This window comes from Callithrix jacchus, chromosome 18 (genome assembly GCF_049354715.1).
Source record: "Callithrix jacchus isolate 240 chromosome 18, calJac240_pri, whole genome shotgun sequence".
NCBI lineage: Eukaryota > Metazoa > Chordata > Mammalia > Primates > Cebidae > Callithrix > Callithrix jacchus.
In genome coordinates this window covers 7,045,328-7,062,832 of record NC_133519.1, presented here as the reverse complement: position 1 = coordinate 7,062,832, position 17,505 = coordinate 7,045,328, and the positions used below count along the sequence as shown (strand labels likewise).

The following is a 17,505-nucleotide window of genomic DNA, read 5'->3' as shown; positions in this document are numbered from 1 at the left end:
AGATTCATCCACATCCCAGCAAAGGACATGAACTCATCCTTTTTTATGGCTGCATAGTATTCCATGGTGGATATATGCCACATTTTCTTAATGCAATCTATCATTGATGGGCATTTTGGTTGGTTCCAGGTCTTTGCTATTGTAAACAGTGCCACGATGAACATACATGTGCATGTGTCTTGATAATAGAACGATTTGTAATCCTTTGGGTATATACCCAGTAATGGGATTGCTGGGTCAAATGGCATTTCTATTTCTTGATCCTTGAGAAATCGCTACAGTGTCTTCCACAATGGTTGAACTAATTTACACTCCCAGCAACAGTGTACAACCATTCCTATTTCTCCACATCCTCTCCAGCATCTGTTGACTCCAGATTCTTTAATGATTGCCATTCTAACTGGCATGAGATGGTATCTCATTTTGGTTTTGATTTGCATTTCTCTAATGACCAGTGATGATGAGTATTTTTTTCATATGTTTGTTGGCTGCATAAATGTCTTCTTTTGAAAAGTGTATATTCATATCCCTTAGCTACTTTTTGATGGGGTCGTTTGTTTTTTTCTTGTAAATTTGTTTAAGTTCGCCATAGATTCTGGATAGTAGCCCTTTGTCGGATGGGTAGCTTGCAAAAAATTTTTCCCATTTGGTTTTCCCATTTCCCTGTTGGTTTCCAGTTCACTCTAATGATTGTTTCTTTTGCTGTGCAGAAGGTCTTAAGTTTAATGAGATCCCATTTGTCAATTTTGGCTTTTGTCACCATTGCTGTTAATGTTTTTGTCATGAAGTCCTTGCCTACTCCTATGTCCTGAATGATATTGCCTAGGTTTTCTTCTAGGGTTTCTATGGTGATAGGTCTTATGTTTAAACCTTTAATCCAACTGAAGTTAATTTTTATGTAAGGTGTAAGGGAAGGGTCCAGTTTCAGCTTTCTGCACATGGCTAGCTAGTTTTCCCAACAACATTTATTAAACAGGGAATCCTTTCCCCATTGCTTGCTTTTTCAGGTTTGTCAAAGATCAGATGGTTGTAGATGTGTGGCATTACTTCTGAGGCCTCTGTTCTGTTCCATTGGTCTATATCTCTGTTTTGGTACCAGTACCATGCTGCTTTCATTACTGTAGACTTGTAGTATAGTTTGAAGTCAGGTAGCATGAAGCAGTTGAATCCCTGAATAGATCAATAACAAGGTCTGAAGTGAGGCAGCATTTAACAGCCTACCAACGAAAAAAGTTCAGGTCCAGACAGGTTCACAGCCGAATTCTACCAGACGTACAAAGCGGAACTGGTACCATTCCTTCTGAAGTTATTCCAAACCATACAAGAAGAGGGAATCCTCCCTAATTCATTTTATGAGACCAACATCATCCTGATACCAAAACCTGGCAGAGACACCACTAAAAAGGAAAATTTCAAGCCAACATCCATGATGAATATTGATGCAAAAATCTTCAATAAAATACTGGCAAACCAAAGGCAATGGCACATCAAAAAGCTTATCCATCACGATCAAGTCAGCTTCATCCCAGGGATGCAAGGCTGGTTCAACATAGGCAAATCTGTAAACATAATCCATCACATAAACAGAACCGAAGACAAAAACTACGATTATCTCAATAGATGCAGAGAAGGCCTTTGACAAAATTCACTTTGTGCTAAAAACTCTTAATAAATTAGGTGTTGATGAAACATATCTCAAAATAATAAAAGCTATTTATGACAAACCCACAGTCAATATCATATGGAATGAGCAAACCTGGAGGCATTCCCTTTGAAAACTGGCACTAGACAAGGATGCCCTCTCTCATTATTCCTAGTAAACATACTGTTGGAAGTTCTAGCCAGAGAAATCAGGCAAGAAAAAGAAATAAAGGGTATTTAATTAGGAAAAGAGGAAGTCAAATTGTCTCTATTTGCATATGACATGATTGTATATTAAGAAGACCCCATCACCTCAGCCCAAAATCTCCTTAAGATGATAAGCAACTTCAGCAAAGTTTCAGGATACAAAAGCAATGTGCAGAAATCACAAGCATTCCTATACACTAATAACAGACAGAGAGCCAAATCATGAGCGAACTCCCATTCACTATTGCTACAAAGAGAATTAAATACCAAGGAATACAACTAACAAAGGATGTGAAGGACCTCTTCAAGGACAGCTACAAACCACTGCTGAAGGAAATGAGAGAGGACACAAACAGATGGAAAAACATTCCATGCTCATGGTTAGGAAGAATCAATGTCATGAAAATGGCCACACTGCCCAAAGTCATTTATAGATTCAACGCTTTCCCCATCAAGCTACCATTGACCTTCAGAGAACTGGAAAAAATCACCTTAAACTTCATATGGAACCAAAAAAGAGCTCACATAGCCAAGACAATTCTAAGCAAATTTTGGGAATTTTCCATTTGAAGCTCACTGATTGTCTCCTAAGCCATAGTGAGCCTGCTGATGAACCCGTCAAACCCATTTCTTTGTTTCATTTCTCTTACGTTGCTTTGGTTGCTAGCACTTCTTTTTGATTTTTTTTCTTAGAATATTCACCTGTCTGCTTACCTTTACCATCTGTTTTTCTATGTTGTTTACTTTTCCATCAGTGATTTAAAATTTCTTAATTACAAGTTATGTCTCTTACAGTAGTCTGATCCTGATGCTTGTTATGTTTCTGCACTGGTGGTGTCCTTGTCTGTGGGCATTGTTATAACTTCTTGTAAATGACACGTATGTGCAATAGGAATTGAAATTAATTGGCCTTTTGTGTGAAAACAATGGTTGATACAGTTATCAGTTGGTCTCTGTCTCACGTTTTTGATAGCCATAGCTGTCACAGACTTCACATTTTTCTAATACTTTTATTTTTGTCTTGCCTGTGACTTTGGGCACCTCTAAGTGCTCCTCCTTGGAATAACTATTGCAGGGGCTTCCACCGTAATCCACTGTGATGGAGCCCTGTTGTGTAACGATAAGGCATGGAGAAATGAGTGCATTCTGCAAACTTCCAGTGAAAGCATCATTTTTAAGTAGACTAATTTTTAGTATGGTGATCTTCAGTGGTATTTCTGGAAGTTTTGGAGCAGTGAGACTTTTTTCTATGGTGCTACAATGGTAGGTAAAGGTCACTATACATTGTCAAAACCCACAGAAAGTACAACTCTAAAGGTGAACCATGATGTGAACTATGGACTTTGGGTGACAATGATATTAATATAGCTTTATCAGTTATAACACATATACCACTGCAATACAAGATGTTAATAATGGAAGACGTTGTGTATGTGTAGGGGCAGGAAGTATGTGGGAACTCTGCTCCATTTTGCCATGAACTTAAAAATGCTCCAAAAATAAAGTCTTTTAAAATATTTTTAAACCATTTCTTCAATATTAAGGTTGTTAATTTTTCCTCCTAACCCCTACTGTTTCCCAATATATTTATTTGGGCACATTCCCAATATATTTATTTGAAGCGCTGATCCTCATTGATTGTTTTCTCCCTTTTAGATAATATAGGAAGGCTGGAGGGTTTTAATGGGAGGTCTTTTCTTCTCCCTAACTGAGATAAATCTCTGTAGGTTGTTTTCCCCAGAATAGTAAGCCTTGCTACAGAGAAGTATCTGTTGTACTTTGCAATGATTTCTCCTCCTCTCCTCCTGCCAGAGCTGTGAGAGGTGCCTTCATATTTGAACCACAGGGACCAGGTGATGTTCCCGGAAACAGAGTTTAGGAAGTGTTGCCCGCCCTCAGACTGTGACTTCCAGGAATTTTTTGTTTTTGTTTTTGTTTTGTTTTGTTTTAATTCTCATGCTACTGTGCACTCAAGCTCCAGGAATGTGTCAAAATCTCAGTTTAACTCTTTCTACCAGTTAATAGCTCAAGGTACTTTGACTCAGGTAAGATTATCTTGGTTGCGACTCTCTGGATTCTAGTGTGCCCTGTAGCCTCAGTTCTCTAAGTGGTCCAACAAAAGTCATTGATTTTTAGTTTGTCACGTTTCTCTTGTAAGAGTGGGAGTGATGAATTCTAATCTCTCCATATGTTGCAGCTAAAATTATAAATCTACACTTTTGTAGAATATATAAATATGATCATCTCAGAAAAAAAGTTTGTTGTTTTTTTTTTTAATTAGATTCTTTTATCTCTGTCAACCCTCCATTCTCAACCTCACCCTGATCTGGCACATGGTAAATAACTGAAAAATGTATGAAATATGGTTGAGTGAATGAGTAAATAATTAAATGACAAATTTCAAAATAAAAAAATTTTATAGTAGAAAAGAAAGGCTTAAAAATACGAATCTATTCAGGTTTGGAGTTTCACTTGCTAAAGTTTGAACTCAATGAAGGGCCGTTATCTCAACCCCCATCGTGAATCTAGAACATCACACTCTACCAGTTTCACATGTAACAGAAAGTCTGGGAGAATCAGCTAAGGTAAAGAAAAGCCTTCTTAATGAGAGGCTTAATTAGATATTCATTTAAGCTGTCCACATGATGGCTACTAATTCTGCTCCAGTGAGTTCCAAAGATTTTGGTAATTCTCAAGTTAGGCAAGTCCTCTCAAACTGTGTGGCAGCCCGTCGTGTAAAACACATCACCTACAGAAAGGAGGAGTGACCCAAATAGCCTGTATGTTGAGCTTTATTTCCGTAGATGCTCAGCATTTTCAGTGTAACAGTTTAATTCAATGTTCTTATTATCCCTGTATGCCCTTGACTAATGTACGAGAGCAATTTTTGTGTTAGAACCTGTAGAAAAGATGGAACTTCTTTTTTCTGTTTTTAGATTTTTATTTAATTTGACTTTTTTACTTTGTAAACTTTTCTGCGAAAAACTAAGACAACACACACATTAACTAGGCTTACACACACTGTAAGAATCATCATATCACTGTCTTCCACCTCCATACTTTGTCCACTGAAGGGTCTTTAGGAGTAATAATGCATATGGAACTATCATAAGAATACCTTTGGCTGGACACGGTGGCTCACGCCTGTAATCCCAGCACTTTGGGAGGCTGAAGCGGGTGGATCATGAGGTCAGGAGTTCAAGACCAGCCTGGTCAGCATGCTGAAACCCCATCATGCTGACCACACTTGGCTAAAACCACAAAAATTAGCCAGGTGTGGTGGCGGGTGACTGTAATCCCAGCTACTTGGGAGGCTGAGGCAGGAGAATCCCTTGAAAGCGGTAGGCAGAGGTTGCAGTGAGCTGATCATGCCCTTGTACTCCAGCCTGGGCAAAACTCTATTTAAAAAAAGAATACCTTCTTCTGAAATACCTCATGAAGGACCTACTTGAGGCTGGTATAGAGTTCTTTTTCTTATATAAGTAGAAGAAGTACACTCTAACAATAAAAAGTATAGTATAGTAAATACATAAACCAGTAAGTCATTTATTATCGTTACCACGTATTAGCTGTTGTTTATAATTGTATGTGCTCTGCTTTTATATGACTGACACCTAGTAGGTCTGTTTATGCAGTGTCACCACAAACACAGGGATATGCATTGCACTACCACATTATAGCATTTATGATACCACAGAAATTTATTAAATAGGCATTTTTTAGCTGTAGTAAAAACTTTTAATTCCTATGTTTAAATTTTTTTAAATTCTATTTTAAAATGGAAAATGTTCGGAGGAGGACTCAAGATGGCGCTGTATGTGGCTCTCTGGAATTCAGCTTGGCCCTGGAGAGGGAAAAATTAAAGAGCAACATTGCTCCTCTACCTCAGCGCCCTCTGCAGGCGGCAAGACCCATTACAGCTGAGCTGGCCCAAGATTGGGAACCGGTTAGGGTGAGGACAAAAATAACTTCCGAACCCCTCCGCAGTGGTGGAGGTTCCCATCTCATTCCTAGGTAAAAACTCTGAGCCAAGGAGTCTGATTTAAAGTCAGTTTGCTGGCCAGGCACGGTGGCTCACGCCTGTAATTCCAGCACTTTTGGAGGCTGACCCCACTAGTTTCAGACCAGCGTGGGCAACATAGCAAGACCCCGTCTCTACAGTAAATAAAAAAATAAAATAAAATAAAGTCAGTTGGCAAGAACTGGTTGAAACAGAGCATCCTCACTGGCTAAGCTATAAAGAAAGAAAACAAACCCAGTTTAGTGATTTGGGACAAGACGGTTGGTGAAACTACGTAGTCATATGGTGAAGTTTTCCATTTTGTTTTTCTAGCCTCTCATATGTTTGCCACCTACACGGTGTGTGGATGGTGGAGGTGGTCAAGACAGGTGTATTTGTTTTGTTTTGTGTTTTTTTTTTTCTCTGTCATGCAGGCTGGAGTGCAGTGGCACAATATATGGCTCCCTCCAGCCTCAACCTCTTAGCTCAAGTGTTCTTCCCTCCTCAGCCTCCTGAGTGGCTGGGACTACAAGCATGTACCACTATGCCTGGCTAATTTTTTTTCCCTCTTTTTTTGAGACGGGGTCTTGCTCTGTCTCCCAGGCTGGAGTGCAGTGGTGCAATCTCGGCTCACTGCAACCTCTGCCTTCTGGGTTCAAGCAGCTCTCGTGCCTCAGCCTCCCAAGTAGCTGAGACTACAGATGTACGTCACCACGCCTGGTTGATTTTTGTATTTTTAGTAGAAATGGTATTTTGCCATGTTGGCCAGGTTGGTCTCAAACTCCTGGCCTCAAGTGATTTGCCTGCCTTGGCCTCCCAAAATGCTGGAATTACAGATGTGAGCCACTGTGCCTGGTCCTTGGTTACATTTTTTTAACTTTAATTTTTTGTAGATATGGGGGTCTTGCTATGTTGCCCAGGCTGGTGTCAAACTCCTGGGGTCAAGCAGTTTTCCCACTTCAGCCTCCCAAAGTGCTAGGGTTACAGACATGAGCCACTGCACCCTGCCAAGGAAGAAGAATCTTTTAGAAGCTCCAGGGCATTGAGTTCATGCCTGTAATCCCAACACTTTGGGAGGCTGAGGTGGGCTGGTTACTTGACCCCAGAAGGTAGAGTCTGCAGTGAGCAGTGATTTGCACGGCACTCCAGTCTGGGTGACGGGGTGAGACCCTATATCAAAAATTAAATACATAACAAAGATTCTTCTCCCTTGATGAGGATTCTGCTCTTCAGACGGGCGTCTTACCCTAAAAAGAGGGCTGCCAGAGCAGGCCAGTGGGAGATGTGCCTGGTAAAGCCTGGCATTGTGGCATTCCAGGTGTTATCCAGCTGTTCACAGGAGTATTTCACACTCTGAGTTTTCCTTCAGAGAATGTAGAAAGTGAGAGACTTCACATTAGTCTCTGAATTGTTTTTGTAATCTAAGTCAGATGTCCTTTGCTCTACATTTTCAGATCCCAGTGTTATGTCAGCTTTCTAAGATGAATATATTGCTTTCAGGAATGTTTTCCTTTAAATGCCACACTATTCTCAAGGGAGATTTCTCCAGCCTTTAGAGGCCTATAGGAAAGGAAACCTCACAGCATTCTCACTGTAGAGGAGAGTCACAGGTAGCATCATGGAGAGGAATGCCAACACCTCAGGAGAGGATATGGGTGCCTTGTGAAAAGAGCCCCGAGTCGAACTCCTGGAAACACCAAAACTGGTGGGACAAGCAGAAGCGGAATCAGAGGCCAGGAGCAGGCAAGTGCAGCAGGCACAGAAGTCAGACTAGGACAGAGACCTAGGAAGCAGGGAGAGCCAGAGGCAGTGTCATTGCATGGATGGGCAGGCAGCCGGCTCATGATCAACACTCAGGAGGCAAGGGCAGGAGACTGGGTGGGAAGCACCCAGATAGGAGAGAGGTGAGTCCAACTGACTCAAGGTGAAATATAGAATCTGGCCTGGTACCATGGCTCATGCCTGTAATCCCAGCTCTTTGGGAGGTTGAGGCAGGAAAATCACTCGAGGCCAAGAATTTGAGACCAGCCTGGTCAATACAGTGGGACTCCATCTCTATGTAAAGTTTTAAAATCAATAAAGAAATAAAAGTGAAGGCCAGGTGTGGTGGCTCATGCCTGTAATTTCAGCACTTTGGGAGGCCCAAGCAAGTAGATCACCTGAGGTTGAGAGTTTGAGACCAGCCTGACCAACACGGAGAAACCACATCTCTACTAAAAATACAAAATGAGCCAGGTGTGGTGGCAAGCTCCTGTAATCCCAACTACTCAGTAGGCTGAGGCAGGAGAATTGCTTGAACCCGGGAGGCAGAGGTTGCGGTGAGCCGAGATTGTGCCTTTGCACGCCAGCCTGGGCAACAAGAGTGAAACTCTGTCTCAAAAAAAAAAAAAAAAAAATGCAGGGGAAGAAATATTGAATTTCAAAGATGAGGACAAAAGAGTCCGGCTTCAGGAAATGAGCAGAGAACACGTAGAGAAAGAAGAGTTTCCTAAGGTCATTTTTTGGGGGAAGGAGTTCATTGCTTTGACATGAAACAAGCAGGAGAACCTGTCTGCACACAGAGAGCACAGCTGTTTTCCACAGAAGTTTATCAGGTGCTGGCCTAGCCTAGGGAGTGACATGAGAGATGAGGCTAGCATAAGGAATGTTATTTCTCCACCTAATTTAAGTAAAAAAACCTCAGGCACACTGGTTCAATCTGCACTGATTACTGAGCTTTGGGCCAAATGAAACCTTACAAAATGTGCATGACAATACTACTTAGGCTTATTTCTAATTGGGATCCCTCTATTTAATATTAATTATCCTTCCCAAATGCCAAGGCAAGGTTGCCAATTAAGAGACTCTGGAAGAGTCAACGAAAGCAATATTGAAATCGTTCATTTAAAGTCAGCACTGCTGTTGATAAACTCTGAGGATGTGACCACTGTGGGCCAAAGGGAAGGAAAATGTCACAAGGCAACTCAAGGCTAATCACAAACATTGTGGTCCAGTCTAGAATTACCAGGACTCACTAGCTGCACACGAATGAAAAAGGAGTGAGTCACTGATTGGGGGTAAACTGGGCAAAATGTGCAGAAGATCCCTGTACTATTTCTTAGAACTGCATGTGAATCTACAATTATCTAAAAAAAATAAAGATGAGCTGAATCGTCAAGGAGAAGAAAGTAAATATTTGACCAAACTGAAAAAAATATATGTTTAGCAGAACAACTCAAGATGTATCTATTATAATGATTCATATATATATATGAGTCTATTCTGTTCATGTGTCAACACAAGTTATTTAATTAATTAATTTATTATTATTTTTTCAGATACGGGGCTTCACTCTGCAGCCCCGGCTAGAGTACAGTGGCCTGATCATAGCTCATTGCAGCTTCAACCTCCTGGGCTCAAGCAATCCCCCTGCTTCAGCCTCCCAAGTAGCTAGGGCCGTAGGCATGCACCACAATACCCAGATAGTTTTTTCTATTTTTTGTAGAGGTGGAGTCCCACTATGTCCCTAGGCTGGTCTCAAACTCCTGGCCTCAGTGATCCTTTGTCTTGACCTCTCAAAGTGCTGGGATTACAGACAAGAGCCACTGTGCCTAGCCCTAATTTTTTAAAAAACGGAGCGGCTGGCTCAGCCTGAAAAAAAAGAGGCCAGGCAGCTGAAGAGGCAAAGAGAGAGCCGAGATCTGCAAACATAAAAAATCATAGCTGCTACTTGGAGTTCGAGTTCCCAGAAGGCTGTTCTGGCAAGGATGGTGGGTTTCTCAGTGACAAGCTGACTCCACAGGCACCTACATAGGTGCCTGCATTCACTTAGGATGTGAATATTCTCATCTAGCAGTTTCCCCAAGAAGGGCATCATCTCCAAAATGAGGGATTTCCTACACACAATAACACGGGTGCACTGTGATGTCATCTTAAATGTGAGGCAATGACGTGATTAATCTCTAGAAGTCTAGGTTGTGTTCACAGTTGCTTTTTGTATGGCTAACTTGAAAATAAGCTTCCAACCAGTCCAGGAGTGGACTATCTCACAGCTTAAGCTCATAAAGCAATGTTTTCACGTGGAGAGATTTCAAACGCCCTTCCAAAATGTTTTCTTTGCAGGGCCTCCCTTCACTTCGCAGCCAAACCCTCCTTCCAGCTCTATCTCTTCACCTGCCTTTTTTCCTGCTGCTCTGCCTATTCTAGCTCTGTTTGGCTCCGTGCCCTTACCTACTTAGGGAGTTAGAAGGGCAGATGAAGCAAACTGTGACTTGCTGCGATCCTAGACACTTTTTCCCTGGCAGGCAGTTCAACTCAATAAATCCTTCATCAAGACCTACTCCTGACAACTCTATCATTCGTCCCCTGCCAGCTCCCTTCAATCTTTCCGGCGTTCGCTCTTCTCAAGCTCCTTGTCACATCAACGCCCTATCTCACTTTCAGTGGAGGACTTTATTTCCTCTCTGAAAACAGGGTAGCTACCCTTAGAGTTTTTATGCTAACTCATATGCTCTTACTGCACCCATCAGTACAAGCGCTCCCCCAGCCTCTTACTTAGCAACCCCTCTCACTCTTTTGGCTTTTCCCTTTTAGCCTGCAAATACAATTAAGTCTTCCCCAGCCTAAAATTATCAAAACTCCTCTTTTTTGGCTTTATCAACTCTGAAGCTATTTCCCATTTTCCTTCTGGCCTCATCCCTCAACCTAATTAAGCCAACTTTCATCTCTACTTCAATGAAATTGCTCTAAATTCACCTGCTGCTAAATCCCAAACCTCAATTCTAATTTACATGATTCTTCTAGAGCGGTTGACAATGCTCCCAACCATTGACTTGAAGTTCTCAGTCCCCGAGTTTCCAGAACACTATGTTCCTGTTACTCAGACCATCCCTTTCTCACTGGCTACCCCTCCTCTTACTATTAAGGGTTCTCCTCTTTGACTGTCTTGTCTTCTTATTCTGTATGCTTTTCATCTTGGATCTCATCCACATCCGATTACCTTCTATATGTTAGAATTCCAAATCTTTGATACTAACTTATCTTCCAGATCTCGATTCCCAAATTTACTAGAAACAGGCTGCTTCTCCTAAACATCGAAGCTCACTTAATGGTGTCACTGGACACATGGCACTTCAAGCCAGAAACTTTGACGTTAGAAAATTATCCTTTTTTCCCTTTGAGATACAGTCTCACTCTTGTTGCCCAGGCTGATGAACAGTGGCACGATCATAACTCACTGCAACCTCAAAGTCCTGGACTCAAGCAGTCTTCCCTCCTTGGTCTCCTGAGTAGCTAGGACTACAGGCGCGAGACACTGTGCCTGTCTAATTTTGTTGTTGTTGAGACAAGGTCTCACTCTGTTACCCAGGTTGGTTTCAAACTCAAACTCCTGGGCTCAAGCGATCTTCCCACCTCCTTAACTCTTCCCTAACTCACATCTCATCCATCACAAAGATAGGATGACCATTCTACTCCTAAATGATCTGCAAATCTGTCCCTTTCTCTTTCTTCTCAATGTCTCCCTTTAGCTTAGACCCTGAATTTCTCTTCTGGATGAGGACAGCGCCATCTTTTTCCTTTCTGTTCCTAGATACAGTGAGTGATGATAGTGCAATCTGCTATGTTGCAAATATTACAGTCTTAGTAGCCCAGCTAACGTGGTGTGGGTGGAGAGGCAGTGAGAATCATAAGACTGGACCAAAAATAACATAGCCAGAGACTATTTTATGTTGTGAAAAATCCCATAATTTATATGGATAAGCCGGGTACGGTGGCTCACGCCTGTAATCCAAGCACTTTGGAGGCCAAGGCGGGTGGATCACCTGAGGTTGGGAGTTCAAGACCAGCCTGACCAACATGGTGAAACCCCGTCTTTAAAAAATAAATTTAAAAAAAAGGTTATATGGATAAAAAGGTGACTTATTACCAGGTTACTCATATATACAGTTAAAAGACAAAGTTTAAAATGCAGAGCAAATGATAATGATGGCACTTTTCAAGGATCTTTTGCACTATCCTTTGATTTGTTCCCGCAGATAATGCAATAAATCCTAGAATTAAGTGATTGTGCCTTAGCTTGATCTGAAATACAAACATTTACCAGGAAATAAACATTTCATATATTTATTATTTCATGATACTTTTACCCCCTTGCCTGCTTTGAGACAGAGTCTTATTTTATAGCAGAGGTGCAAACATGGCTCACTACAGCCTCAACCCCCCAGGTTCAAGTGATCCTCCGGCCTCAGCCTCCCACGTAGCTGGGATTACAGACGTACACCACCACACCCAGCTAACTTTTGTAGTTTTTGTAGATGGGTTTTTGCCATGTCGCCCAGACAGGCATGGACCTCCTGGGCTCTAGCAAGCCTCGGCCTCCCAAAGTGTTGAGATTACTAAATTACTGATGTGAGCCACCACACCCTGACCCCCTTGCCCCTAATTTTTAAGAAATGAGTTTGTATTTCAAATTATTTTTCATGCATGACTTTATATCACAAAATATTTGATTAAGTTGTTTTTCTCTAGTTTTAAGTAAACCCGAACATTTTCAATTGATTCAAAGCATCTTTGAATATTTAACAGGTCTGCATAATTGTATTAAATGAAATTTCATGCCATTTCTTATGCCTTATATTACATAGCTCTGTCTCCTGCACTTGCATTTCCCCAAACATTCTGTTCTTCAATGCCTTCGTACATGTTGTCCCTCTGCCTACAAGGTCCAGCTTCTTGTCTGTCTCCAAATTCACTTTTGAAGTTCAGTTCACATGCAACTCCTGTGAGTCGCCTTCTCTGTTGCTTTCTATAGAGCACCGATAGCACTGCACTTCATTACTGAGTTTTTTCTATGTTTATCTTCCCCACCAACCTTTGGAGGACAAGTGTTATAGTGTTCTCTGTAAATTTAAGATCTAGCATAATTTCTAGAACATAAGCACTTAAGGGGCCAGGTGCAGTGGGATGCTTGTAATCCCAGCATTTTGGGAGGATGAGGCAGGAGGACTGCTTGAGGCTAGGAGCTCGAGACCAGCCTGAGAACATAGTGAGACTCTACCTGTACAATTTTTTTTAAAATTAGCTGGATGTAGTGGCATGCACCTGTAGTCCCAGCTACTTGGGAAGCTGAAGTGGGAGGATTGCTTGAGCCCAGGAGTTCAAAATGGCAGCGGGTTTTGATTGTACCACTGCCCTCCAGCCTGGGCAACAGAGCAAGACACTGTTTCTTGAAAAACAAAACAAAATAAATAGCACTTAAGAAATAAATTACTGAATGAAGAAATGAATTGCATTAAATACATCACGAGATCCAATTAGCAGTAGTGAGCAATTGATAAGTCAATTGAAGCCAAAATATAGGTAACAGCTAATTGTAACTGAATGCCGACTATATATAGGCACCAGACTAAGCCATTTCATGGAGGTTGTTTTGTTTTGCTTTGTTTTTAAATTGACATAGACTGGGTGTGGGGGCTCATGCCTATAATCTCAGCACTTTGGGAGGCCAGGGCAGGATTGCTTGAGTCCAGGAGTTCAAGACCAGGTTGGGCAACATAGCAAATCCCCTTAACAAAAAAACACAAAGGTTAGCTGAGCATGGTGGCATGTGCCTGTAGTCCCAGCTACTAAGGGAGCTGAGGTTGAGGCTGCAGTGAGCCAAGGTTGAGCCACTGGACTTCAGCCTGGATGACAGCGAGACCACATCTAAAAAAAAAAATTGATATATAACCCACATACCACAAAATTCACCCTTTTAAAGCATTCAATTCAGTGGTTTTTAAAGTATCTTCACAGTTTGACAGCAATCACCACTAATTCTAGAATATTTTCAACACTTTAAAAAGAAACCACGAACCCATTAGCAGTCACTTCTTATTGCCCCCTCTTCTCAGCCCTTGGCAACCACTAATCTACTTTCCACATGGATTTGCCTATTCTGGATGTTTCATGTGTATGGGAATCACACGATATGTGGCCTTCAATTTCTGCCTTCTTAGCAGAATGTTGCAAGGTTCCCCCATGTAATACTACATCATTCCTTCCCATGGCTGATAATATTCCGTTATATGCATATACCGCATTCTGTTTATCCATTCACCAGCTTATAGAGATTTGGATGGTTTCCGCTTTTGGCCTATTATTAATACTGCTATGAACATCTATGCACAAGATTTTGTGTGGGTGTTGTTTTTTATTTATCTTGGGTATATACTTAAGGAGTGGAATTGCTGGGTCTTATGGTAACTCTATGCTTAACTTTTTGAGGAACTGCCAGACTGTTTTTCGAAGGGGAAGCACCATTTTACCTTCTCAAGAGCAATCTATGAGGCCTCTAGTTTCTCCACATCCTTATCTACCCTTGGTACGGACTTTTTGGTTAGAGCCAACCTAGCGAGCATTAGTTTCCATTTCCTTAATGTTGAGCATCTTTCCATGTACTAACTGGTCATCTGTGTATCTTTTTTCGAGAAATGCCTATGCAGATCCCTGGCCCATTTTAAAATTGGGTGTATGTTTTAAATTGAGTTGTAAGAGCTCTTTATATACTCTGGGTACTAGGTTTTCTTTCTTAATCCTCACAATCTCCCTGCTGAAACAGGTAGCTTTTTGTTTCTTTTACAGACAGAGACTAAAGCCTGGAGAATTTTACTACGAGGTGTGACTCAATCTAGACCTGTGGTTCTCCAAAGCCTGTGCCCTTTCCTCTATTTTATGCTGCTTCTTGGTGATAGTTTTAACTGGTCGTAAGATTTAAAGAGTGGCCACACCAGTGGGTGGTTAATATAAAGATGAATGTCATTAGAATTGAGACCAGGATGTCAGAAACATCAATGGATTGCTGAGGTCACTGGTAGTATGTCTCAGTCATTTTTAAGTAAGTTGGAGTATATAATATTTAAGGTTCGGCCAGGCACGGTGGCTTATGCCTGTAATCCCAGCACTTTGGGAGGCTGAGGTGGGTGGATCACAAGGTCAGGAGTTCAAGCCCAGCCTGGCCAATATGGTGAAACCCCATCTCTATAAAAAAATAACATAAAACATAAAAAAAGAAGAAAATTATTTAAAGTTCTTTCTTACTCCCAAATTCTCTAATTTTCGGAAATAGAGAGGAGGCCAAGGCATGTGGTTCACCTGAGGTCAGGTGTACAAGACCAGCCTGGCCAAAATGGTGAAATCCTGTCTTTACTTAAAACAAAAACAACAACAAAAACACACACACACACACACACACACACACACAAATTAGGTGGGCGTAGTGGTGAGTGCCTTTAATTCCAGGTACTTGGGAGACTGAGGCAGGAGAATCACTTGACCTGGGAGGCAGAGTTTGTAGTGAGCCAAGATTACACCATTACACTCCAGCCTGGGCAACAAGAGCGAAACTCTATCTCAAAACAAACAAACAAAAAACAAAAACCAAACTTGTACAGCAGAGGCCATAGAACAAGAGAGTAGGCTGAGCTGCGGGAGTCATTAACAAAGCATAAACATAGCATTGAGAAGAAGTTACAGAAAATTCAAATAGAATCTTTTAAATGAAATATTTTATTTAAAATAGAGACACCATTTTTAAAAAGCCATGTTATTGATAAAGTATCAAACTTTCCATATAAGGATTATTTCAGTTTCATTCACCCTTGACAAAGTGTCTCCTTTGTTTATCCAGATGGACATTTTGTTTGAGTAGAGTCTCTAGTGCCCTCTGGTGAAACACCATGAAATTGCCCAGAAATGTGATTGAGGTTCTGTGCATGACGGAAGGTGAAATAGAATGAGCGCCTACTCCAATGTGACAAGTTGCGATGTGCTGACTTCTTCCTGAGCTCAGGAGAAAGGCAGCCTCCGTGAGTGCTTCTCTCTCTTTAGGGAAAGCATTCTTCCCACAGACAACTCAGTCAAGCTCATTGCAAAATACCTTCTTCCTAAGCTTTCATCATCACTGCCTTCTAAAAACACCCAAAAACCTGTCAATACAGACGGGATAAATAATGAAGCTTCTCAGTCGTTTGGGATGAGGCCCCCACTCCGCACAAATGTAAAATGACAGCAAAAATGATAAAGCAAGCTGAGTATGAAGAAAAGCTTTCCTAGTGGTCCTTGATTCTTCACCCTGTCTTCATGCCACCACTCTAGTCAACTCAGGTCTACATTGTCTGGCAGCAGATGACCTTGTCCTGAGGTTTCAAGAAGCACACCTCTTCCAAATGGGGGCCATTTCCAAAAGTAGACATCAACAGACTCTAAGTTCATTTTCCAGACCAAACACTTTGGACTTAAGATTCTTCAATTCTCCTTGTATCTTATGTGCCTGTCTATTGCTGTCACGGACTTCACACAGAATGGCGAGATCCTGATTTGCCAGGGCATTAACTGTTACCTAGGGATTTGGAAAAAAAAAAGAAGAAGAAATGGGCAGAGATATCAGTCAAAAAGACAGCTATGCTGGCTCCTGTTTATGAGATTTTGAGTACATAAGATAAATTCCATCCTTAGTTTGTTCAGTGGCTAACTAAAGAGGGAAAATGTAGAATTAAGGCAGAAATCTCATGAAACTCCTTGCCATTCAATAAAGGAGCCTTGAAATAGAGATCAATGAAAAATGGCGGAGGAGTAAGAGACCAGAATAAGCAATACCACTGGTAAATTTGTCAAAGAATCAAAGCAGGCATCTCCTTTTTCTGTAACTAACCTTGCTTGGAACATAGGCTAACTGGCTAAATCTCATTAAGAATGCCATTGAGGCAACTTGTATTCTAAAAAGCTGTGTCTGCTGGAAAAAATTACTCTATCGCTCAATTACTCACTTTCCCCAACTGTAAAACAGACATAATTCTTTAATCTATTTCTTGAATTAGGAGGGATGACAATTTCTGTTAAGTTTAGCTTACTTGGAAGTATTCACGATGCAGTCATTTAATGATTTCAGGGTATTTGTATTTTCTCTCTAGCATGTACTTGTTGAACCAATTTTCAGGGAGGCTTAAAGATGGTGATCTGTTAGTGTCTACTAGCAGGGAAACAGCACATCCTTCTTTGAAGGAACCCTCGTGACCCAGTGTTCCCTCACTTCCACCTCTTTTCTCCCTTGCGGCAATTCAGCATCTGCAATTACCTTATACAACATTTGCTCCAAGTCTTTCAGTTTCTGTCAGAGAACCTTAGTATCTGTCTTAAAGCCTTCTACTTCCAAGATACGTCGCTGCTCCACTGCTTCATAGCGTTTTGTCATTATCTGTAAACGCTTCCCCAACTTGTTAGCGCGATCCTAAATACGGGGAATGGGAAGGCACTTATGAAGGTGACAGAAGCATTTTCCCACTTCCTACTCCATTATAACTGGCAGACAATTCTGTACCTTGAAGATCTCACTCCTCATTCCCTCTTCCTCACAAATTCAGGCAAGTTCTTCTTCTAAGGAAATGCACTGCTCCTGGTACATATTGGACAGCTTTTTCTCTTGTACTAACTTATCTTTTAGGGACTGCAAGTCAAAGGGACAAAAACCATTAATAATCAGTTCTACAGTTTAGGTAATTCAAATAGCACTTAGATAAAGAAAGAGCGAAAACAAGAGATTTCCAAAGGTACAAAATGAGTTAAGGAACCAGATGACAAGAACGTTGAGAAACATCTGAAAATTTCCTACTTCTAGACTAGTCTCTTAAGCTCTTATTCTA

The 17,505-nt window shown here is 41.2% G+C and overlaps 1 long non-coding RNA gene and 1 pseudogene across 4 annotated transcripts in view; one reads left to right on the top strand and one right to left on the bottom strand.

The window, feature by feature from the left end:
- LOC144580179 (uncharacterized) overlaps positions 1 to 17,505 on the top strand; it is a 57,266-nt gene that overhangs the window by 32,181 nt on the left and 7,580 nt on the right. The gene's annotated exons all lie outside the window — the stretch shown is intronic.
- The window catches only part of LOC144580176 (coiled-coil domain-containing protein 77-like), a 52,719-nt pseudogene continuing 50,569 nt past the window's right edge, over positions 15,356 to 17,505 (bottom strand). The window contains exons 10-12 of the transcript XR_013529289.1: positions 17,184 to 17,309; positions 16,941 to 17,093; positions 15,356 to 16,205 (exon numbers count right to left, since the gene is read on the bottom strand). The product of XR_013529289.1 is annotated as a coiled-coil domain-containing protein 77-like (transcript). The remainder of the gene's footprint in view (positions 16,206 to 16,940; positions 17,094 to 17,183; positions 17,310 to 17,505) is intronic.